The sequence below is a fragment of the Oenanthe melanoleuca genome, chromosome 2 (genome assembly GCF_029582105.1).
Source record: "Oenanthe melanoleuca isolate GR-GAL-2019-014 chromosome 2, OMel1.0, whole genome shotgun sequence".
Lineage (NCBI taxonomy): Eukaryota > Metazoa > Chordata > Aves > Passeriformes > Muscicapidae > Oenanthe > Oenanthe melanoleuca.
Window position 1 is genome coordinate 85,671,064 of NC_079335.1, and position 24,885 is coordinate 85,695,948.

At 45.0% G+C, this 24,885-nt stretch overlaps 1 protein-coding gene across 1 annotated transcript in view; it reads left to right on the forward strand.

The window, feature by feature from the left end:
- Positions 1-24,085: 24,085 nt before the first annotated feature.
- HIVEP1 (HIVEP zinc finger 1) overlaps positions 24,086-24,885 on the forward strand; it is a 118,283-nt gene continuing 117,483 nt past the window's right edge. The window contains exon 1 of the mRNA XM_056483260.1: positions 24,086-24,174. The gene's annotated coding sequence lies outside the window, so the exon portion shown is untranslated. The remainder of the gene's footprint in view (positions 24,175-24,885) is intronic.

Here is a 24,885-nt window from a genome sequence, read left to right on the forward strand (position 1 = left end):
TCCTAAGCGGCAGTGGGGAAGCTTCAGCTGCACTCCCAAGGCTGGGGCTGCCCTGCAAGTGCTGTTGGCACCTTCCTGCAAATCTCTGCAAATCTCTGCCCCTCACCCTGCACCAGAGAGGCACAACTGCCTCTTGGCATGTGCCTGGTGTGAAGCCTCTTCATGGAAATCTTTGGGCTGGAGGCGACCTTAAAGACCATCTCCTTCAAACCCCCTGCCATGGGTAGGGACACCATCACTAGATAAGGTTGCTCAGAGCCCCATTCAGCCCATCCTTGGATGGGTTAGGGTGTCCAGGGATGCTGCCCCAGAAACAAGACACAGGCACGAGCACCTTCCCCACTTGGCAGCTGGGAGCATTTCCCACACCACTGCCAGCATGGCAGCTGCCCTTCCTGGCCACACTGCTTGATCCACTTGTGAGGGTCCAGATGACCTTCACACCCCCTTCCCTGCCACAAGCCAGGCTCCTCTCAAGGGGTATCCCACTTTAGCACAGGGTAAATATTATTTAATCTAGTAAAATTCTTTTGGATTGCTCTAGACTCTTAAAAAAAAAAAAGAAAAGAAAAGACTGCCTGCTAATTTTGGGCAGTTGTTACTGAGACAGTTAAATCCAAGGGGAATTTTATTGGCCTTCTGTAATGCAAGTTAAATATAGGGGCAGCAGGAATTTCCCTCCAGGCCAGATAGGTCTCACAAAAAATATTTGAACTCTGCAGGCATGCACAGCCCATAAGGCAATGCTGAGTATTTCACCCAAGTAACAGCACACTCTCCAGTATTGCAGCAGCCCTGTGTGTGAGTGAGGGTGGCTGATTCCCTTTGTCTGTGTTTCATTCTTATGCTCCTATGACAAAGTCTGTGTTCCATCATCCTTACTCCTACCTGATCATTCCTCTTCTTTGATCCTTTCTAGCACTGTGAATGAATTTCTAATTCATACTTACTCCTTTGTGTGGAATCACTTCAATAATTTCATCTGGGCTACTCCACATTTCCACCTGCACACCTGAGAGAATTCTCTGTTAACTTACCTATTTTGTAAAGTTCTGGAATTTACTCTCTCGTTCATTAAAATTCCACGGGAGATGTTTATTTTGCCTAACACTCAATGTAAAATTAATTTGAAACAAAATAATAGAAAAGGGAAAAAATAGGCTATGGCTAGCAATTAATTGGTCTGTCCTCGAAGAACTTCTCTTTGGACAAACCAAAGACCTCCACACCTAAAATTCCCCAGAGAAATGTTACTGTTCCAGTGCAAACTATTACTTACATGTAAGCACTCTTTTAGCTTGCAGCCTAAAGAGGAGGGGAACAAAAGATGTCTGGTATGAAAGAGCAGGTCAGTGAAAATGCTCCTAGAAACTTTACAGATATTTTTCAAATGAGCTCACTGTTTTAATCACTGTGCTTTTTTTTTTTTCCTTTTTTTTTTTTTCTTTTTTTTTCAGTGGTTGTATATTCTGGTGCAGTAGAAGAGGACAGCCCTGGCCAAAGATAAATGCTCTCTTGATTTTTTTTTTTTTTTTTTTTTTTTTTTTTTTTTTTTTGTAGTTTATTTACTGGTAAACTGAGATCCCAGACTGCACTGAAAAATATGTATTGCTCCAAACAGTACCTGTCTTGGTAGCAAGATACTAAGTGGATTAAATATGTAATGTTTCCCAAAGGAAGGAGTGTGCTTGTAACAAATACAGTTCTTAAACCTGACATTTCTGCAGGATAAAGGAAGACAAACAGCTCCCATTAGCTTTCCTCCCTTCAACACTACATGTCACTGTGAATGGAAGTTCACAAGTAATTAGATACCTTAAGGATGAGGTGAGGTTCCCAGAGAATATTGATTTTTAAGCAGTGAACATACTTTCTTGCTTACTCTGTTCAATACAGATTTCTCGTTTTCTGTCTGCAGAAAACCTTGCTGGGAGCATATTTTCACTTGCCTTGGCCTTACTGGTGCAAGCTGGGTGCCACAGCAGAGAGGTCCAGGTTTAATACAAGTGCTTGCTCTAAGTATGACTGCAGAGCTGGGGCTCTGATTGTAAAACTGCATCCAGGAAATCAGAATTTGGAGGAGAATGGAGAACACCTACAGACCAACAGATTTTAGACAATCTGGAACACCTTGTCATTGGCTGTCTCAAGCATAATGTTATTAATTTATTTTATTATATAAACAATTTAAATGGTTTAAATAAAACCCATGCGAAATCTGTGCTCTGTGTTTGGGTAGCTTAAAGGATAAAAGTTGTCTGTGCCTCATTTTCCTTAGGTGGGGAATTCCTTCAAGGGGGACCCATTTCTGCTCTTCTTTTGGTGAAGAGGACTGTCCACTTTGTTGTAACTGCTGGAGGTAAATGAATTAATAATATGAAAAAAAGTCAGCAAGAAAGCAACACCTACAATAGAAAGGACAACACATACATGCAGTTAAATTAGTCAGGATTAGTTCCAGAGGTGAAGAGATTTAAAAAGCCATACAAGTCTGTTTCTTTGTTTTGTAAGCTATATTTTCTTATATTTATGCTTATTCTGTTCTGATCTTCTTCCAGTAAAATAAATAGTAAACCCAAGTATTTTAACCCATTTTTGTGCCACCAGCTTTTTGGTATTTAGAGAAGTGAGTTTAAAGTAATCATCTCGTACAAGGGAGTTTTATTGTCTCAATCATGTCTTGGAACCTTTGTTTCAGAAATATTACTCTGCAGCATTTTCCTGTGCCTCCTGCAGATATTAATAACCCTGTGTCGCTCAGACCAGACTATCAAACGAATTCACCAAACTAACTGCAGAGTAGAATTAATTGAATCTTCCTCACAGTCGAGTATCTTATCATCCACACGCAGCAGGTGAGTTGGGCAACTGCTGTAAAAACTGGAGCCATGTGCATGTGCATAATGGTGATAAACAGAAATAATTCCTGTGCAAAAACATTTGATGCAGCGTTCCTTCATCTCCAGAGCTCCTCCATCCTGTGTTTATTTTCCTGTTCACCTTAAATCAGATATCTACTGGTGAGCTCAGCTGACCCAATTGTTGTAGCTTTGCTAGCTGCAGTGTGAACACCCTAAGCCAAGAGAGCCAGGAAACTGTGCCTGTGTCCACGAGGAAAAGACTCTCACCACGATCCAGGCATGTCACAGCACCCAGAAGGGAAGGTGCAGTGTGCAAGGGGACCTCTCCTGAGATGCTGCCACACCAGCACCTGGACACCGTGTGACATTGCACCAATGCTGTGCCCCATCTGCTTTCTCACTGTGTTCCTGCAAAACTGCAGCCACCAGGTTTTGCAGTGAATTGTCTTCTTGGAAGTGACAGACCAGGAAATTCTGATTGAAACACCCACTTATCAGGCTCCTCTCAGTTACATGCAGTCTGCATCAATCAGTAAAGTGTGCTATGAAAAGTCATTTCATTTTGTGGAGAGTTCTGGTATTGCAAAATCTGGTTTCATTTCAAATTGGAATGAAACTTAAATTTCAACATTTTTCCATGAAAGGGAAAGCCCTTGGGTCACTGCATTTCTGGCAGGCTGCTGAACAAGGGAGGGTGCTGGAAACCTTCAGTCTCTCATCCCAGGGCTTTCCATGTGACTGGCAGGACTGGGACCAGGGAGCCTGAAAGCCACAGGGTTTCCCATTTTCCCAGGCAGCTGCAAGGCTGCAAGTTGGTGATTCAATCCATCATTCCCCAGCAGTCCACATGGTGATCTCTGGAGAGGTGGTGCTGTAGCCCTTCTCTCCCTCCTCCTTGTGTGACTTGGTCCAGTCTGCTGCATCTCTTTGCTTCACATTTTTGGATTTCTTGATGCATTCCCAAAGTGCAGACCCTCTCTGAGCATCCCCTTATAAGAACTGGGACCTTGGTATTCAGTCAGCCTTGGTATTCAGTAAGAGTTTTGGAGCTGAGTGCCAAGTTTATAAGCAAAAACTTCATAGCTGATTTGCCTTTGGTGCCAACTCAGATCTTTAGTCAGGGTGAACTTGACCTCTGTGTAATGGTTTGCTCCTGCTGATGCAGATCCTGAGACTGGTCTCAGGTCTCAGAGACTCCCTGATGGCTTAATCAAACTCTTTCCCAGAGCACCAGCTCTGTGGATATTCTGGCAGGCTGTCTCCTTGGGGACATATGATAGCCAAAGTGAATACTGCAGCCTTTGCATGAGGTTTCCAACCACATCCCAATCCCCCCCCTTACAGATCCCTCAACACTATTTTAGGCAGCACAAGAGAAATACAGATCTAGGCAAAACAATAACATGTCTGTGTGCCATACCATGCCTCAGTTTTCTCATCGTGCTGAACATTTTTTGAGAGCTTTCTGGGGTCTTGCTCTCAGAAATGCAGAGCCTCTTATCTCTGGACCTGACACTACAACATGGACTAATGGTTTTCCTCTCCCTTTTGTGAGACCTAACCCCTTCTTTCTTCCAACATTATTAACAAACACTCAAAATTATGCCTCTTGGCACTATTTTCTTTATCATATCTATTGCACTGTCCAAATCTGTTGAAAGTACCTGTGGCCCATCTAATCCATTACCAAAGACAGAGCTTCACCTCTCTTTCACCTATGCATGCAGATTTCATCCATCCATCCATCCATCCATCCATCCATCCATCCATCCATCCATCCATTACCCAAGCATAAATCCCAGAAAAGACCTTGAAAACAAGAGGGTCACCTAGCATCAACAACTGGACATTTTCTGTAATCAGTCTCTTCAGAGGGTTCAGTGTGCATGAGTCAGCTTTCTCTAATGGGCAGAAAACACTTCCTCCAGACAGCTTCTGACCACTTGTCATTCACTCAGAGAATGAGAGTGCCAAGTTGAAGTGACTGGAAGAGCAAAAAGGGTTTCTGAGGATGTGAGAGCTTGCCACCATTCTCAACCATAATTGTACCTGAGGACATGGGATGCTGCATCAGACAACTGTGTGAACACAGACTCATTCTACATCCACCTCAAGAGTCAAACCTTGCTTTTAAGGGCTTTGTCTGAGCATCCTCAACTACTCTGGAAGTCAAGGAGGGTCAATGCTGCTTAATATTTCTGAAAAACAGGCCTGACATGAACTGGGATGTGTTGATGTTCAGTCAGGGGCTTAAATAATACAGTCCTTTCGCTCCTTCTGGAGCATTGGGCCAGTCTGTTTTCTTGCAACACTACAGAACAGTACTGAGAATTTATATATTATTTGCAAGGTGACAGACTTTTGATGGAAACCTCCATATGTAGGTCTGGATACATATCTGTTTTTGTGATTTTTTTTTGTTTGTTTGTTTAGTTGGTTAGTTGGTTTTGGTTTTGGTTTTGTTCAGGTTGGGGGCTTTGTTTGTTTGTTTGTTTGTTTGTTTGTTTGTTTGTTTGTTGTTGGGCCATTTAGAAACTTTCTATGTTAGACCATCTAGAAACTTTCTGGAGGATACCAGAAAAGTTAAGCTTGTTTACCTCGTCAAAACCAATGCTGCCAGAGGGTATGGGAGTGGTGTATAAATCCTGGGCAAACAGTGGGAAGATCACTGATATGAAAAGTCTAGCTTAGTTAAGAAAAATTCAAGCTGGAAAAGAGGTGTTTCTGAGCAGACAGTATATTTTTATAGGAAATAATAGAAATAATAGAAAAAATTGCCTTGCCCCCTCCTTCCTTGGTCCTTCCTTTTAAAGACAGGGCTTTGTCATTTCCATGAATTCAGATGCAATGTGTCTGCAAGCTACAGCAAGGAACAATAATCAGACACACAGAAAATCTTCCCAGCTCTAAGGTCCTGGAAGTATCCTTTCCACAAGGGTCTGGGCTATTGAACTGACATAAAACTGCTGGAAAAGGAATGTTATTTGAACTTAAGCCTGCTTGTGGTGAATTCATCTGAAAATCCAAGCAGATGACTTCAGGAAAATTATTATGATGTTGCTTGCTTAGCTGCAGCTGTGATTTCCTTTTTGCACAGTGTAGACAGAGTTTTACAGAATGTTTCCCAGCACCTTCCCTGGTGATTGACAGCTATATGTAAACCCAGCCTATTGTTTCAGATAGCACAACATCTTAATTGCAGGTTTCAGATTAGAAATGTATTGAAAAATGAATAGCCAAATAAAGCAGTAAAGTATTTAGAATTTGTTTCATTCATTCTTTTTTTGTATGTACTCTTGGGCATATTCTCCTGCCACATGCATGTGAACTCAATTGGTGTTTAATGGAAGCTTTGTGAAAATGCTGAGGAAAAAACATACATCTGTGAAATTCAAGTACTTTGATATCAGGTTATATCATACAAGCATGTGAGAGACTTACTGTCCAAAGGAATATTGTCTGTCTTACTTCCTTCGCCCTGTTATCTCTGGAGATTATTTATTTTTAATAAGGCAATGGCATCAAAAAATTGCAGAGCTGGATTGTGCTGCCTATGCAGAATGGTGTGTAGGAGTCTAATGACTGTTTTTCCTCAAAAAAAGGTCCTGCAAGTACGCAAACTGCCCCTAGATGACCCTGCTAGGATGAAGGCTGAATCATAGAATCATTTAAGCTGAAAAAGAACTTTAAGATCACTGAGCTCAGCCATTTACCCAGCACTAGTGAGAACACCACTAAACCATGCCCTCAAGTGCCACATCCACACTTCTTTTAAACATCTCCAGGAATGGTGACTCAACCACTTCCCTGGGCAACGTCCTAATGTTCAGTATAAACTTCCTCTGACACAACTTGGGGCCATTTCCTATTGTCCTATTGCTTGGTGCTTGCAACACAACTGGCTCCCCCTCATTACAACCTCCTTTCAGGTTGTGAAGACACACAAAACCTCTGCAGAAAGTTTGCTGTAGGAATGAGGAGGTGGAGAACTCAGAAAAAGTATTTGTATATAAAGTCCTTTTCTCCATTAAGAGGATTCTTGCAAAACAGGCTTGAATGGAGGATTGAGGAACTTACGTTTTTTAAACTGTAAAACAAAATCTGAAACACCATCACTAATCCAGTAGACCAGCAATAATCAGAGAGCAAGAGAACACTGTATGACACTGGAAAGGATTTTATGCAGATGATGTCACTCTTTCTTTGAATGAGTGCTATTAATCTGCATCTGAAGCATAAAACCATGAGGTAATGGAATACATTAATTACTGCAAGCTGCCAGTGTCTCTAGGTCAGTGGTTACCAACGTTTTTGGAGCCAGCCTCTTAGTGCTTTTTCTCCCGGCCCTTGTCCCCAGTGGATAACTTCTACCTTTGCCCATATCAGCTGAAATTTCCCATTTCATCTTGCCACATAGAATCCCAGCTCCCCATGCTCCTGCTGTCTTCCTTACTCCAGTTCCCAAGAAAAAGGGCACAGATCCCAGCAGAGCTGGGAACCCTTGCACTGTACTGAGCCTCCCCTTCAGCGTGGCCATCCCTCCCTGGCAGGGAAGGGAAGCCCTCAGTTACCTGAACTGTTCTGCTAGCTCAGCAGGAGTGGTGAAGGGAATGTGAATGCAGAGGATCAGTGTGGAGTGTTCTCCATCACAAATGATGGGAGTGCATGAGAACTCTCTGGCAGGAGCTCATTATTGCATACTTCCAGGTCCTCTTGCTCAGGAGAGAACCTCGGGGGATTTTCAGAGCATTGTGTAAATGGCCTTGCAGAGCAAGCTATCAGTATTCCAAGAGTATATCCAGAACTAGTAAATTATACTAAGGCAATAGCACTTCCATCTGTGTTTGGAGGTTTTTTCTGGTTCGTTTCTTGGGATGGGTTTTATTGGTCTGATTCAACTGTACATCCTTTGAAGCATATTTTGTAATGTCTAATATAAGTACAGGCAGATAACTGATCCTGATACTCAAGGCAGGTTTATGGTAATGTATTAGAAGGATAAAGATAGTCCTGGCTATTTTTATAGTGGTGCAAGTGCCAGGTCTCTGACCCCAAGATCTGCCATTCCCTGAGGACTGGAGTCTAAGCTCTCAAGTTGTAAGCAATCAAGAGACTTTATTTGTGGAGCTGACATGCTAAGGTACTTAAGGTGTCTGAGATCAGGTCAAGGTGTCTGTAAGGACAGAGCCAGCAGCAGCTCCAACTCAGGCCTTGGGCTGAAGGGACAAAACTAGACTGAGTCCCCTTCTTTCCATCTTTGATAATCCATCCACGTGCTACCAGCCAAGCAGTTGGTAGTTCCAAGAGAGGGGAGAAGTTGTGGAAGAGAAGTCTGGGAACCAGGGTTTAAGGGAAAACTGAGACAGAGGAAGCCTAAAGAAAGATTACAAGCTTGATGAGGAAATGGAAAAGGAGGATGAGTATGGGAGCTGGGAGAGTAGAGCCAGAACTGGCTCAACAGTGTGAGACTGGCAAATCAGAATGACAGTGGGACAGGGACAGTAGCCAGGGTAAGAAAAGGCAGAAGACTGGAGCTGGATGGAGGGTCTACAGAGGCACCCTGGTGGGCTGAGAGACTTTTCAGGAGGAAGCTTTGGGGTAGAGCTGGGACTGTGTGGGCAAGGGGGCAAAGGCAGAGCATTCATCAGGGGCAGGAAGACTGTACAGCGAGGGGATGCTTGTGAAGAAGAAGCACTGAGGGAGGAAGAGACTCAGGTGGGGGAAAGTGGAGTTTGGCAAAGAGCCTCAGATGTGGATTCACAGCCCAAAGGAGGAAGGAAGGAAAGGAGGAAGGAACCAAGGAAGGGATTCAGCTGACAAGGAAAAACGAGTAGGGCTGAGGAGTGTCAAAGGAAAAGACTCAAAACAGAAGCATCATAGTGGGGTGGGACAGAGTCAGTCAAGCCCAGGAAGGAAAAACAGAAGAGCATGTGTCCCAATGGACACCAGTGATAAATGGTGTCCCTCAGGGGTCTGTACTGGGACCAGTGGTATTTCACAACTTCATTAAAGACAAAGGGATTGAGTGCAGACTCAGCAAATTTGAAGATGACACCAAGCTGAGTGGTGCCGTTGACACACTTGGAGGACAGGATACCATCCAGAGGGACCTGGACATGATCGAGAAGTGGCCCATGGGTATCTCATGAGGTTTAATAAGATAAAAAGTTCTGCACATGGTGGGGGACTACTCCTGATAAGCTGGGGCATGAACAGCTCAAGAGCAGCCCTGCTGAGAAGGGCTTGGGGTGCTGAGGGATGTGAGGCTGGACATGAGCCAGCAGTGTGTGCTTCCAGCCCAGAAAGCCAGATGTGTCCTGGGCTGCATCCAAAGCAGCATGGCCAGCAGGGTGAGGGAGAGGATTCTGCCCCTCTGCTCTGCTCTGATGAGACCCCACCAGGAACACTGCATCCAGCTCCAACAGGTCCCCAGCACAGGAAGGACATGGACCTGCTGGAGCAAGTCCAGAGGAGGCCACCAAGATGATTGGAGGGCTGGAGTACCTCTCCTATGAGGAAAAGCTGAGAGAATTGTGTTTATTCAGCCTGGAAAAGAGAAGGGTTCAGGAAGACTTAATTGTGGCCTTCCAGTACTTGAAGGGAATGTACAAAAAAGATGGAGAGGAGCTTTTTACAGGACAAGGAAGAATGGATTCAGATTGAAAGAGGGTAGGCTTAGGTCTGATATCAGGGAAAAATTCTTGACTGTGAGGGTGGTGAGGCACTAGCACAAGTTGCCCAGAGAAATTGTGGCTGCCTCATCCCTGCAAATGTTCAAGGCCAGGTTGGATAGGGCTCTGATCAACCTGGTCCAGTGAAAGGTGTCCCTGCCCTAAGCAATGGAGTTGGAACCAGATAATCTGTAAGGTCCCTTTCATACCAAACAATTCTATGATTCTATGACTCTGTGTGCCTCTTGCAGAATATCTTTTTTTTCATTTTTTGTTTCATACACTGTCAGCAAATAGCACTGAACCCACTGACAAAGACTGTGTATGTGTGTGTGTGTGGTGTACATTCACATACACAAACTTGCATACCAGGTGAGAGCCTGTCAGATACACCAGGCAATGGTCAAACACCAACACGAATTGTCCTGCAGTTAAAGTAGGTGATGTCTTCAAGAACAGTATGCAGGCTCCTGTGTGCTGGGGTACTGAGAGAAAACAGAAGTACATTTCTGGGCTTTCATTATGTTTTTATAAACTTAGATATTTTTTTCCCCTTGTTAATGTTTAAAAATATCATGTCCTTACTTTTTGGGCAATGCTAGAGGTTGCAAAACGCGCTCAGCACTGAGACCTATAATTTTAACTGCATAATCATACAGACCTTTTCCCTCAGGACACTTCTTTGCTGAAGACACAGGATGAATCTGCCCTGGGACATATCCAGGGTCCCCTTCCCTGTTCTACATAGAAAATTGCAAATGGGTATTGCATGAGAAAAAGAACTGAGGATAGAGACTAGAGATTGTCAGAGCTGTATCTTGGTTCTGCTCTAATTCCTATATGATGTTAATCAAGCTTTGACAGCTTGACAGCTTATTTAAGCAAGTGTGTTTCTTACATACTGTATTCCAGATTTCAGATGCTGATGCTTATGTTTGCAGCAAAAGTCAACATAAGTTGTTCCCTTGTCAAGTAAAGTGCTGTATAATGCTAAAGCTTCTAAAAAAATCAAACTGGGCATTTAAATTTAATGAACAAATGGGTATTTGTGATACTAGAGTGGCGGGGGTTATGGATATTAGTAATTCTGTCTCCACCACAGGGTTTGAGTGGCACCATTACTAAAGCTTTGGTAGCATGCCTTGAGCAATATGGCAAAAAGGAATATTGAACAGGAGCTCATTAATGGTGCAATCACACACAATTTTCTGGCTGCAGCAGATCCTGTCTCACGGGTTGCTGACCTCTCAGGTCTGCTGCTCGAAGAGCTCATCTCACTGTTCCCTGGCTTTGCAAAAATGATCTGCCTTAGAGTGGGCACTGCTTTGACTGCCATTTAAAGGCACACACACTCCCGTGCTGCCCCCCAAAAAACTGGATCGTTTGACAGAATTTGAGTTAGGAAATGAGTACAGATGGAGCTGTGCTGGCAGATCAGAAAGTGTGATTATGTCCCTGGTAGAGGAGGGGTGATGAGCAGCTGGTGGTAGCACCAGGGCAGTGACTCTTTCTTGGGACGAGCTGTGATCAAAACACATCTGATCCTGTTTCACTGGGGTCCCACCCTCAGCAAAATGCAGAGCATGGGCTGGCCTTCACACACAGCAAAGGAGCACAACATAGTACTCACTACACAGGACTAAACTCTGCTGCACAGGTGACATTTCCTGTGGTGTTTCCCAACTGCTAAGTAGTGAACTTTACAGCGTGAAACGTATTCTGAGCACATTTTTATATGTTAGTACACATAAGGTACATAAGGTATATGTGTGCCATGCATATGTATGGAAATTTATTTTTGCTACCTTTTCTTTGCTATGCACTAGGAAATAGTCCAGGAGCAGATGAATCAGTCCTATGGCCCAGTCAAAATTACAATGAGTCTATCAAGTAGACCTCACAGAGAACATTTAAATCCCATAGACATTTCAGAGACACTTACTAACTTCTGGTGCTCCTTAAATATTAACAGCTGCTCTGGACTGTTGGATGAAAGATCACTTGAAAAGTGTTTTGTGCAGATCCATGACATAATGGTTTCCCAGTTGAAAAGGAATGATTCCCTCAATCAAATAATTGTGTAACATGTTTGATTCACCATGGAGTTGCTAAGAAGTGTGTCCCAAGTCTCTGCAGCAGATACAAGGCATAACTGGAGTGGTAAGGGGTGGTGATTAGGGGAGTAGAAAAGGGAAATGTTTTTTAAGCCCCACCCATTAGCTGAATCTTAGGCCAGAAGTGGACAAAACAAGTTTCCTAACTGAGGGTGGAATCTGAAAGCTTCTTAAGTTTGTGACAACTGGTGGTCCCAAGAACAGTTTAAAAGGAGAAGCAAATAGGCTGAGGGTAGCAACCAAGCATGGACGGGTGGTGAGGATGCCCTAGTCTTGATCCTTATGCCATCCTCAAAGAAGATAAAAGGATACATAAGGTGCTCTGCTAACTACATATTAGCAAGTTAGGCAACTCCCCCAGAGTGAAGCCAGATGGCTTTCAGGACACTGTGGTTTGTCTCTGCTGTTCCAAAAGACTGTAGTGAGGATATGTGGGCTGAGCTGGGAAACCTGCCCCTCTGCTCTGGTGTACCTTGAGTGAAATTCATGTATGAAATGCATCTGTTTTGATTGAGAAGGATTTACCAATGGCAAGGAGGTTTGACATTGGCAGAACTATCATTCCCACCACCTGGTACAGTTTTCTGCACTGAAAGAAGGATTTAAAGGTAGTTAGAGCTCAAGACCCATTTTATAGAAATTCAAAAGACAAGAGGAGCACCACTACAGTGACATGGGTATTGTGCACAAGCCTTGAAATGCCTTACAAGACACTTTACCACTTTACCATACGAATCTTCCCTGAGGGAACTAATTTTGCCTGTTGGGTGAAAAATAATCTATTCTTCTTTGGATGAGGAAAAATTGAGTTTAAAAATGGTAATCATCTTCTGACAAAAAAGGTAGAGAATGCTCCATGTGGCGCTCTTGATGTGATAACCTAGAATAAATGCCAGTTGGTTGAAGAGGCTGTCCACATGGTAACCATTCATGCCATGTACACGTGATGCAATTCATTTTTGTAATCCCAGACAAAAGTAGACTCTTCTGAAGCATTGTCAGCCTGTGAAAAGCTTCCAAAGACCAAAGCTGCTGCTGAAAAGCCAATGGTGTGGCCAACTTCCAGCTTGGCATCTGCTGCTAATGTTCCATCTACCTAAAACTGCCATTATAACATAGTTAGAAAAGGCGTTTTTCATTTCCTGCTCTGCACTGATGTGTAGAGTTACTGTGTGCTGTTAGCAGCTAAGTGCTGGTTTTCACTTCAGGAACAGATGCCTTTTATTGAAGGCTGGATCCTGGCAGCCCCTCCATAATTACAGAGATGGAAAAGGGTGCAAGAAGCTGCCTGGACTCAAATGTGATGCTCTTTCTATCAGGTTTGGTTTTCTCTTTTCACTGTCCTCATCTTTGTTTTCTCAGATGTGAGGCTTCTCTTCTGATAAGCACATGCTCATTAGGTGAGAAAGGAGCCCTTGCCACACCTCTCCAGCTCATGGGAGTGTTCCTGGATGCAGGTAGCTGCAGTCCCTGCCCAAATCTTCCCAGGCTGCTCTGTAGTTGCTAAAATATTTCAGACCTCCTCCATTAAGACATGCTAAGCAGCTGCCAGCCTCTAAAGATCAAGGCATGCTGGGCACTCGTGATGCCCAGAGTTTAGTGTGAATCAGATTCATTTTCTCTGAAGCAATTTGAGAAGCTGAAACTGTCCTTGTCCTCTCCCTGGATGGTTTCCTTCTGACGGTGGTCATGAATCATCCTTGAATAACTCTTCCATAGAGATGGTTTTGACATTCTGTTGATTCATCTGTGCAGTCTGGGAGGGTTTGCTGTGTGCTGGCTCCACGCCTGCGTTTTCCAGCCCAACCCAGGGGAAATGCCCCATGCAGTCACTCACAGTGTCCTGCATGCAGTACCACACACCATTCTTGGCCATCCCCATCTCTTTTTGAAGGTAAAGTAGTTCCTGCAGCATTCTTGCTTTCCAGGTTTTAGCTCAGCCAGGTCACAAGCACATGTTTACTGTGAGGCTGTCTCTGCTGGTTGGAGATAATGTCCCTGCAAGGTACTGGTGACTGTTCCAGTGCAGAGGTCTCCATTCCCACTGATCAGCCAGCAGGTGGAAATGTGTTTACATACACCATTTGCTTATTTACAGAATGAACTCAGTTATCTCAAACCACTGAGGAAGGCAGTCTGAACTAGCCCATGTGCAGTGGAGCAGCTCAGGGAGTGTCCACACAACCCCTTCTGCTGGCAAAGAAGGAGCTGTGAGCTTCAGGTGGGACTACGACTCACACAATCACAGCTGAGAAAGTAACCTGAGTTTAAAACATTTATCCACAGCCTGGAAATCCATCTGACTTCAAGCTGGTCCACTTGAGGTAATGGTAGCACATGGACAGGATTTAAAATATTAAAATATTCCAGCATAAACTCAATTAAAAACTAATTACACAAACTTGCAATGAAGAGGGAAGAATAAACATAATAACTGAACTCTATTAAGGGATTTCCATTTGTACGGGAACATTTGCAAAACTAAATGTTTTAAAAATTGTTTCAGATAATTTGGCCAGGAATAATTATCACATAAAATCAGACTGTAAACACAGAGAAAACCAAATTAAGCTGAGACATGAGGTAAAGTAAGTTATTAATAAGAATCATTGTTTCATATTTTATATACTTTTTTCCAACAGCCTTGAAATGCCTTACTGCAGGATAATTAGAATATAATCTTGTTCCAGGAAATCCAGCACTTGCAAGCCCAGCCCTGGTGTGTTTGCATTCAAGCCTGTCTGCACACTGCTTGAAATAACCTGATTGATGTGCCAGATACTCACTAGTATCTACTAGAGAGCAGGGAGAAGGCAAACAGCACTCATTTTTCAGTTGATTTTTAACTTAGGAAGGAGTACAGGTGCCGCTAAAGACCATTAAAGATAGAGAGCATCTTGGAAAAGTTATCCTTTTGGAATGGAAAGATCAAAGGGAGAATCAATTTGGGAAAAACAGTCTAAAAGTGAGCACAACAGGTAGTAGTAGAAGTACAAAGCAGTAATGGAAAAAAGAAAGAAAAAGAAAGAGAGAAAGAGAAAGAAAGAGAGAGAGAGAGAGATAGAGAGAGAGAGAGAGAAAGAGAGAGAGATAGAGAGAGAGAGAAAATTGGAATGCAGGCCATATTATTTGCAGCTTGAAACTTGCCTAAAAGTACTTGCAATCCCTTTATTGCAGCTGTGTCTTTCTTTAACATCCTAATCTTTTGCTTGCTGTGTGACATCAGATAGATTTTTAGAGTTAAGGTCTATTCCAAGCCTTAGAGGTTCTAAAATCATAAGCCATACATTTGGAAATGGAGAGAGGGGCTTAATAAACAGAGAATTAACATAGTGACATATAGGTTGTATATATATATATATATATATATATATTTTGCAGTTTCTTTTGCTCATTCTCACCATCAGAGTTCAAAGAACACTTAACAGTTCTCAATAAACCTGGCCAGCCCCATCTGGGACCCTTACCCAACCACCTTAAAAGGAGCAAAGGCCTTTTTAGTTCAGCTGTGGACTGTCAGCCTCTGCTTGAACTGTCAGGGGTATTTTGGTCTCCAGCTCAGCCTGGTTAGGGCTTGATATAGAGACCTTTTCTCTGGACTGGCTTCCCAGCCTAAACTGGGCACTGTCTAATCATCATGGCCCTACTTGGGCATCACTGGACCTGACTTATGAGCTGGCTTCCTGTGTCTGCCTTCCTGATTTGATCTAGGATCTGCCTTAGCATGCTTTTGCCTCATGGTCTGGACTCTTGGTTGCTATCTCTGAGCCCATCCTGCTTGGCTTACTTGAGGCTGCAGGGCAGGCTGTGGGGTCACCTCAGCTCCTGGCTTGCCATCCCTTGGAGCAGAGACCTGTTTTTGCTGCTCTCTCTTGTGCTTTCTTCAAGTGTGTGTGTGAGTGCACAGAGGTGAGGCACTGTGCTGTCACAATGACAGAAGGTGGTGGCTGCTGCCCACTCCACACAAGTGCTGTAGCTGAAGTCATCTTTTTGCCTAAGGAGGAAGGAGCTGCTGTTAACTGTTTACTCTTCCCCTGGAAGCAGGAGAGCAGCAGCAGAAGACAGCAATAAGGAATAGAAGTCTCTGGCAGCATTGCTACTTCATCTGCACCACAGGAGGAAAATCTAGATAATGGTTTTATTTTCAGATGTGAAGATCTGTGGTTCAGATTTAGCTAGAGGACTTTGCCCACAAATAGAGATAATCCTCTATTCAGTGTTTCAGTTCACTGCAAATCCTTGTTTGTCTAGGTGAGAAATGTGTGCTGACGTGCCTCACGAGGTTCCAGAGCTCAGTGTTTAGGTCACACTCGGTACTTTTATCAGTCAGACTGATCCACTTGTGCTTTATAGGTCAAGGGGACTGGCACTCTGCAGTAAGCTTCCAGAATCACCTTTTGATCTCTTTTTGTGACTGCATCCAACCAACTCCACAATACCTTGGTAGTAACAGGGCTGGGCAGCAGGTCCCAAATTTGAAAACAAGAAGCAGCTTTGTATTTCCATGTCTTCTCTGTGCTTCATGGAGCTGCTTAAGAGAGGTATCCACCAAATGTTCAGCCCAGAGAGAAGATGATAGGTAAATAGATGAAGGAAATTTCAATCCTTCCTTTCCTAACCTGCAACTTCTAAAGCTATATCCAAATTGAGAAAAATAAGATGGAACACAGTGTCTCCACATGCAGTCTGGGTAGGGAAAAGATGCTTTGAAATTGGAAGAGAAATAGTATGGAGTACAACTGGATAAAGAGACAAACCACTACAGGAAGACAAGCCCTGGGAAAGGGAGTAGGGAATGAAGAAGTAGTTAAAAAGAATGTGTAAATGGAAAGGGTATATTAAAAAGAAAGTTTATGTGCAGCCTGTGGGGCAAAAAGGGGAGATACCAAGGTAGGTACCATGAGTCTGGCCTCCATAAACCAGATTGAATTATCCTGCTTACTTTATCCTGCAGTCCATAGCAGTGGAGTGAAGTGTTTCTGCATCCCTTGGTTTGTGTGAATAATTTGTTCTTGGCATCAGCTTTGGTTTTAATGTGATTTGGTTTTTAAACATAATTAGAAGTGTTTTTACAGCTTTGTGTATTTCTGTTTAAGAGACAACAAAAAGTAATGCACAGTTATGTTTTTTTTTACTAGAGAAGGATCTCTAAAACATTACACCAGAATGGCACTACTGTCTTGGTAATTAGAACATGCATGGTGGATCATTGCAGAATTGGCTCTGAGTGTTTGCCAGCAAAGCCTGTGACTCAACAGAAAGCACAACCTGTGGTTTGTGAGCACCGTTGACCTCGGTGCCTTGTTGTGCAAGCTGTTCACAGGATCAGATACCCCAAAATGGAGCCTTAGATGGGGGAGGAGGTGCTCAGTGATGTTTCACTTATGAACTTTCTTGATTTAGTGATATTCACTTTTTCATTTGGAGTTCACTGTGGAGGCTACAGTAAGATCATCAGGGAGTCCATGAACGCATGGTCCCACTAAGCCAAGGGGATAACTCACATGCTCAAATGATGCCTGCAAAACTTGATACAACAACCCCTTAAGCACATGCTCTGGTTTTCTGAGAGTGCATTAGTGGGACTTAACAGACACACAAATTCTTTCCTGAAGACAGGCACAGGAAAAATCACTCCACAAAGGAAATGCCTCTCCATAGAGGGATTCACAGCTGTGCAATGTACTCTTCCCCCTCACTGCACTCTGGTGCCTGAAGCCTTTGGGGAGCTGAACTGTTCTTCACAGGCTTGTCTCCTATCTGTGTCTAGCATCTGCCTCATGTGGCTTGGTTCTCTTTATCTCAGCTGGCCTGGCCTCCATGCTGGATTTCTTCTGGTCAAGCAGACAAACATTATTTTTAAGAAGTGAGTGCACACCGTTTTTGGGATTATGGGTTGACTGGCTGTTCCTCCTGTAGCATTTCTATGGCAATAATATAATCTAAGCATGTTGAAGAAACTTGGACAATTTAAGCCAGCAGAGGACTCAATGTCTTAATTTGCTTTTTCTTGTGTTTCCATGAGCTTATCTGCAAGTTTAACAGTGCATCAGTGTCAGATTCTACTTTCCACAAATATACACATATTTAATTCATCAGAATGGCTGCTCCACAGTTTGGTCCAAATAATATATAGACCATGTTTTTGTGACTTACAAAAGGCCTTAACACTTGCTGTAAAGACAGGGCTGGGGAATGATTCACCTCTGAAGGAAATAGTTTGCTATTTCTGTTGTGCCACTCCACTTCTTAAGCCAACAGACAAACAGCTTTGAGACCTGCTGCACCCTATAATGTATTTTGATGTTGCCTTTCAAGTGTTTAAACAGAAGATAGAGTCAGTTGTGAATGTCTTACTCCTTTTTGACAAAAAGGAGCTTGGAATGTGATGAGGCCATGGCACAATTTTCTGGAAGAGCTGCAATGTGCAGCTGGGGCTGAAGAAGTCCATGTGGAGGCTGCCAAGCCAGACTGGAGCAACAGTTTGGGTCAGGGGGAAACAGGAAACTGGATGTTGTAGCAGCCATCAGCTGATCCATGAAAACCCAAACCCCAATTACTTCTCTCCTTACTGCAGCGAGAAGCCAGCCTTGACCCACGTTTCTTATTCATATCACTGCAGTTCTCCTTCGTCTGCCTTTTCTCTGTCTTGTACACTACATGGGTAATTGTTTATCAGTGTGTGAAAATGGGTAAAGGATGCAGTCATACTGTGATAGGATTTTTGGAAAATGAGATCCATGGCTTTTACAGTGTAGGCCTTGTGAAATTTTGGGACAGCTGCAAGGCTTCAAGTGCTGTGTTTTCAACTCTCATTTATTTCCTACAGAGTGTTTTTAAAATTTTCTACACTCTTTAGCATTGGAGCTTGACCTTGTTAGCCTTAGACTAAAAAGATTTATAAAATCACTGGCCAAATCTAGAGAAAATGATTTTTCAGGAGACCCCCTAAACAGGGAAATTACATACAACCTCAGTCATTCAAAGCAAAGCCAGATGTTTAATTATTGTTTAGCCATTTGGATTTAAAGATGACTGAACATCTTTAAATGATAGAGCATGGCTTATGAAAGGTGAGCTGTGTGGTTTGTGATGCACCACTGCAAATATTCTGTGTACTATTTGAATGCCACTTCATAGTTCTGGGGAATAAAGGCTAAAGGAACTTGAAGTTTTGTTGTTGATCTTTGCCTAGTGATTTGCAATATGCATACAAAGTAAACATTCCAGTAATCAAATAAACCTGAACATGTTTGAGAATTTTCAATAGAATAGGGATTTTCCCCTTTGTGGATTTCTTCTCTTCATATCTGTACTGGGAAGAAGGCAATGGAAAATATTTCCACAGAAAACAACTGTTTTACTTATTTCCTTTTAACCCTGCAACCTTTGAGCAGCTAAGCCAACTTAATGTGCTCAAAAAGTGATATTTAAAAGACCTCTCCCACACATCTGTGGCAAGCAATACTAGAGGGCCACTGAATGGCAAAAATACTTGGGGAAGAAAGCATGGGTTGGAATGCTTTTTAATCATTCAGATATGTTAAAATGTTTGTGGTCAAACCTAAAGAAAAAGCATACCACTGAAGGCATCTTGGCAAGGTGCACTTGTGTTAAGTGCCTCATGTGTCTCCTGTTTCTTTAACTGATAAAATAAAAGGCTTAGGAAAAAGTGCTGGCAAGCCACACCATATTTAAATGAAGAGTTCAGAACCTAGAGCTACTGAGAAAGATCAGAGTGAACTAATGGGGTGAGGTAAAAAGGAGATGCAGTGGAAAATATGAGCAACTTCATGAAAAAGTTCAGAAACCTCTCTAACTCAGAAGTAAAAATACCAGGGTGGAAAGGAGTAAAAGGGCTGTGAAAGTGCAGAGCCTGCTGACCTACAGAAAAGCAGCTCTTTCTGAAAAGACAGAAGTAATTTTCAGTGGAAAGCCAAAAGCTCTGGGACTTGCTTTTCATGGGTACATCTACACTCACTTCAGAGCACCAGCCCAAGCTCAAACTTGCCTCGTGTTTGGACACAAGACTCTGCTCAGGGCCTTGGGTGAGCTCCATCTCTGGGAGGAGGTGGGGAGTCTGTGCTGGCTCAGCCCTTTAGTGTAACACAAATGGTATCATAATTCCATGCTCTGCAGATGAGCCTTTGCCTTCTCCCAAATCCTCCAGATTTCCAGATCTCGTAATTCTGTGTGGCAATTATCTCCCTCCCTGAAGTGCTTAATGTCACATCCCACAAAACCCTGCTGGATGTGTGGTGTGCTGAGTACAAGGCATTCACAGCATGCCAGTGGTCCAGCCTGCTCCTTGTCCTGCTTAGGGCAGGTCAGCAGCAGCAGGGCCACACCATCTGCCTGCCACTGGGGCTTCCTTTGGACAGAAATGCACCGTGGTTTAACCAGTACAATTTTAATTATTCTTTGTTTTGCTCCATGACTTTGGCATGCCATCATAAATGGTTTGGCAGAGAGTGGGGCCAGCCTGAAAAGTGCTGGGAGTGACTCTCTGTCTCTTTGTTTTGTCAGGTGTCTCTGCAGGGAGGATGCTGCACAAGGTGTGGGCTCAGCACTGGTCTCACCAGGGCTTGCAGTACCAAAGGACATTCACAGGGACTCTGCTCAATTCTTCTCATTGGCTGCTGTGCTCTGTGGCTGGTCTCTTGTCTGATCTCTGTCCTGTGACCAGCCACATGAGGCCTCATGTGCTGGAAGCATGTCAGGCTGTGGTGGTGGTGGTTAAAGTAGGGTTAAAATAGGATTTCTTCCCCTGCCTCTGTGAGCTGTCCTGTGATTACCCTTGGGTAAGCACCCCAGCAGCTGGGACTCTTCCAAAAAGGGAGAAGGACAAAAAGTCACCAAAAGAGATTTTAGCATGGCCTCTTAAACACAGGTACTTTTGTCTGAGATGCTCTGGTATCATTAAGATGAACATGATGTAAATAAGTAGATCTGGTATCAGCGATGTTGAAGTTCATAGAAATGTTTGGTTAATAATACCTGGAAAAAAAGGTGAAGCTCTGTCAGTGAACTGTGCCCTATATCACGATTAACCTGAAGTTGGGCAGATTTGTACCTTTTCTTAGCCACAGGAGCTCATACCAAGCACCACCACACAGAGCTGCAGCGTACACAAGTAAATAAAAAGTAAGGTCGTGCCAAAATTATTCGATGGAACAGTTTGCATTATTTAATGCCGGTTTCTCCAAATCAGAAAGAACTGAGCCAACTTATGGGACAATGAAAAGCAACCCACCTTCAGGACATCCTGAGAAGAGTGGAGATGAAGGATATTGCCATGCAAAATGTCCCAGTTTCTTGTTTGGAGCTGCAGGCTGTGAGGAGTGGTGCACAACCAGGTCCCTGCTGCTGCCTTTGCCTCCAGGAAAGCGCCCTGGCTGGTGCTGACAAGGGAGAGCTGTGAGTATCTGGGGTGACAGCTACTGCTACAGAAAAGGGGAAAATGACCTCCCCTCACACCAGCAGTTGCTGCCCTATCTCTCCAGCCCCGCTGCAGGAGTGGCAAGCCCTAGAAAAGCTCTAAGCACCCGCTGGTACCAGGTAAACCAAGACCCTCTGACTTTTAAACGAGTAGTGCTCAATGAGAAGCCTCAGAGCATAAGCTAATAGACAGCAGCTCTTTTAGTGAAACCTTTATGTTAATTCAATACAGACTACTTATGGAATTTCCCTTCTCTGAGAAAATCTCAGCTTCTATAGAGAACAGCACTCAGTCTTGCTCTTTTTCTTTTCAGAACTTCAGAAGTTCCCTCAAAAATTCCCCGAAGCCTTAATAATAATGATTCTCAGTTGCATGTCAGGATGTAATGTACAATGTAAAGTTTTCACATTTGACGCTCAGCATAGTTAAATTTACCACAGTGCTTCACATTCAATTTATGCCAAGAATTCTAGCAAAATCACATACTGTTCAACTAGAGATTTATCATGGGGTGCTTAACAATGAATTATTCAAGACTACCTAATGTATCGTGGTTTCTTGAGAGCCTAATGTGTGTATGTGTATATATTTATATATAAAATACCTGTGGGCCATTTCAGAAAACCAGTTTCTGAGTGAGATTTCAAGAGTAAAACTTGAGGATCCTTAAAAATAGGTGTCCTCCTGAAAAATACAGCAGAGTTTTAGAGAGAAGAAAACCTCAATAATCTTCCCTGTTCAGCTATACACATACAATCACTTAAAGAGGATCTGTATCCTGTAGAACTCCTTTTAGGTGAAATTTTAAAATTATCTAAATTCTGCCATGAAGGCGTTGGATTTTTTTTTCCTATGTGCCAATTGATGTGGCATTTTAGATCTCACTGAAAAGTTTTAAAGAATTTCCCTCATTTGCAGGTTTGAGAAGATTACTCTGTGCCTCCTACTAGCAATCATCCACAGCACTTTTCCCAAAGTGCTGAGTGGGTATGCACTTCCTTTTTACTGATGGAAAAACAGAAGGAGATGATGTGGTCTACCCGGGATAAATAGTTTGGTATGCTGCCTTTTCAAAGCCCTTGGGATTGTATTTTTTACCTGGCAGGAGGGCAGCCTGCTGGAACGACACTGAGCTGGGCTCAAGGCAGCTCTTCAGCCCTTAGTTCTGCTCCCCCGAGGGGAACAGGCTGAGCAGAGCCCTCAGCTCACAGCTGCCTCTTTGGCCGCTTTTTCAGATGGCCATGGAAATAACCCCAAGGGCCAGATTTCAGTTCTTCCTTCTTCCTCTGACCCAAACTGAATTTGAGATGACTGGTTTTATATCCAAGGGGGGATCAGCTGCCACCATCTGATATGCACTCCTGGGGACCTGTCTTCTCTTTGACACCTCATTGAGTCTGAGTCTTTCTTGTTAAGACAGTTGTGCTTTTTTTGCAAAGGAAAGGCACCTATTACATTCCTGTGCACATCGGTGTGGTCAGAGGGCTGATTTTCACACTGATGGCTGGGAGGCAGTTTGACTAGTTCTAGCAGAAGAAACTTTTCCTGCTGGCTGCAGGGGGTTTGCCATGGTCTTATTTCAACTTGCAGCCTGGAATATCTATTTTGAACTTACTCCAGTCCTTGTGAAGAGATGACTGACCTAGAACTCCCTTTGGCACCAGCAGCAGCTGGGATGGCTCCTTTCTTCTAAGGCATCTTGTGCACAAGGAAGGGCCAGTATCTGACGCTTTCTCCCTGATGACTCTGGTGATCACAATCTGAGGCTTTCCGACAATGAGTAGCAAAGAAGGAGCTAGGTGCTATGTGTCCCAGAGGCCTGCAGGACAGACTTTAAGGGACAGCTGAGCATGACAAGTAGAGGTTCAGACCTAGCTTCAGAGGCCATTTGGTCTTGGGTTTGTGCCTAGGACAAGGGGGATGATAAGCATTGTCTCTAACAATAAAGAGCCATCATTTTTTTGTCCAATAGAAGTAGCAGAACACATTTCTCCAGAAGATATTCTTTGAGGGTCTGATTTTTCCATGAATCCCCAGTTCAGAGGTTAAATGCTATGTCTTGCCCTAACCACCAGCTGCAAACTAGCCAGGGATTTCACTTACATTTGCCTCCCGTGTTGCCTCTGGGCAGGACGTAGGACAGGTTACCCACAGCACAGAACCTGCCACCACTGTAAGCCTTCTCAAGGTATAATTTAAGTGAACTCAAGAGGAAAAATAGCCCAGAGACAGTGCCCGTGGCCAAAACCTCAGGCAGAAGTGGAGTCACGTCAGTCCACAGCTACACAGCAAGCTACTCTGCATCTTCCTGCCTTGGTTTCTCCCTGTGAAACGGGCATTAAAATACTCATCTGGTCTTACAAACATGATTAAAGGTAGGTTGAAAGAAGGGCTTGTAAAAACCTAGAAAACTCTGAGAATGGTGGTGCTGTTCGATTAAAGCAGGATCTGGTCCGGACACTGAATTCCAAAGGGAAGGATGTAGCAGGGCCAAGGTGCTCACAGCTGAGCACACAGGCTGCCGGGGGAGCGCGGAGGGAGAACACGGAGGTGATGCAAGAAATATTTAATTGGGTTTATTTGCTAAAGACATCACGTACTGGCTTCAAAAGCAAATCCCGATGAAAAACCCGAGTGGCAATGAAAAGCTGCCAGCACTGCTTTGTCGGGGAGTTTAGGTGACCAAAAAAAAAAAAAAAAAAAAAGAAAAGAAAGAAGTGCCAGTACCCAAAGCCCAGCCCGGGCCCCCTCGCCTTCTGGAGGCGGCCCAGAGGCGAGGGAGAAGGGAGGGCAGCGCTCGGGCGGGCAGGGTGACCCGGCACGGAGAGCGCACACACACACACACACACACACGTGTGGGCTGTGCACACACACCCCCGCAGCTGATGCAGGAAACCGACCGCGGCACAGCCCCCACCGGCAAAACCCGCGTCCCGGGCCAAAAAAGGGGCGCCGCGGCCGAGAGCACGACGCGCCTCCTCCTCGTATTTCCTCCCCCGCCCACTTCCAGCGGCGGAGGGGCTCGCTGCCGCCGCCGGCTGCCGCCCGGGATGGAAAGTTGTAGCCGCGGCGGGATGCGCGGCGCGGCGGTGAGTTTCCCCGGCGGCGCCGGGGCGCGGCGGGCCGGGCGGGCGGGGGCGCGGGGAAGCCCGTCCGGGCGGGCAGGGAGGAACCTCCGGGATCTCCGCGCCAGCCCCGTCTCTCTGCGTGTCCGTCCGTGTGTGTGTGTGTGTGCGCCCGGCCGTGCCGGTGCCCCGGGGGCCGGGCCCTGCCAGGGGGGAGCGCGACGCGCACGGCGCAGCGCCCCGAGCGGCGGCCGTCGGGGGGAGGCGCTGCCTCGTGCCCTGCCGGGCGGGGACCCCCCTTGGGGACACCCCGGGAGCCGCGGCGGCGAGGCGCCCCCCCTGCCGCGGGGCAGCGGCAGGAGCAGGGGCCGGGGCGGCGGCGGCGCCCGGGGGTCCCAGCGGTGGGAAGGAGGAGGAGGAGGAGAAAGAAGAGGAGGAGGAGGAGGAGGCGGCGGGGCAGCGGCGGCCCCCGGCGCGCCGGCCGTGCCTCCCCCGGCGGGCCGCGAGGAAACCCCCTCGGTGACCCCTCCCCCGACCCGGGGAGGGGGCGGGACCGGGAGACCCGGTGACGTCACTGCTCCGGCCGCGCTTCCTGCAATAGAAAGTGAGAGAAGGTAAAACACCCCCCGCCCCCCCGCGCTCCCCCCGACGGTGACCGGGGCGCCGGGGGGAGGGGCGGGGCGGGCCCGGCGGGGAGCGCGGCTCTCCCCGAGGGGACCCCGGCGGATGCGCCGA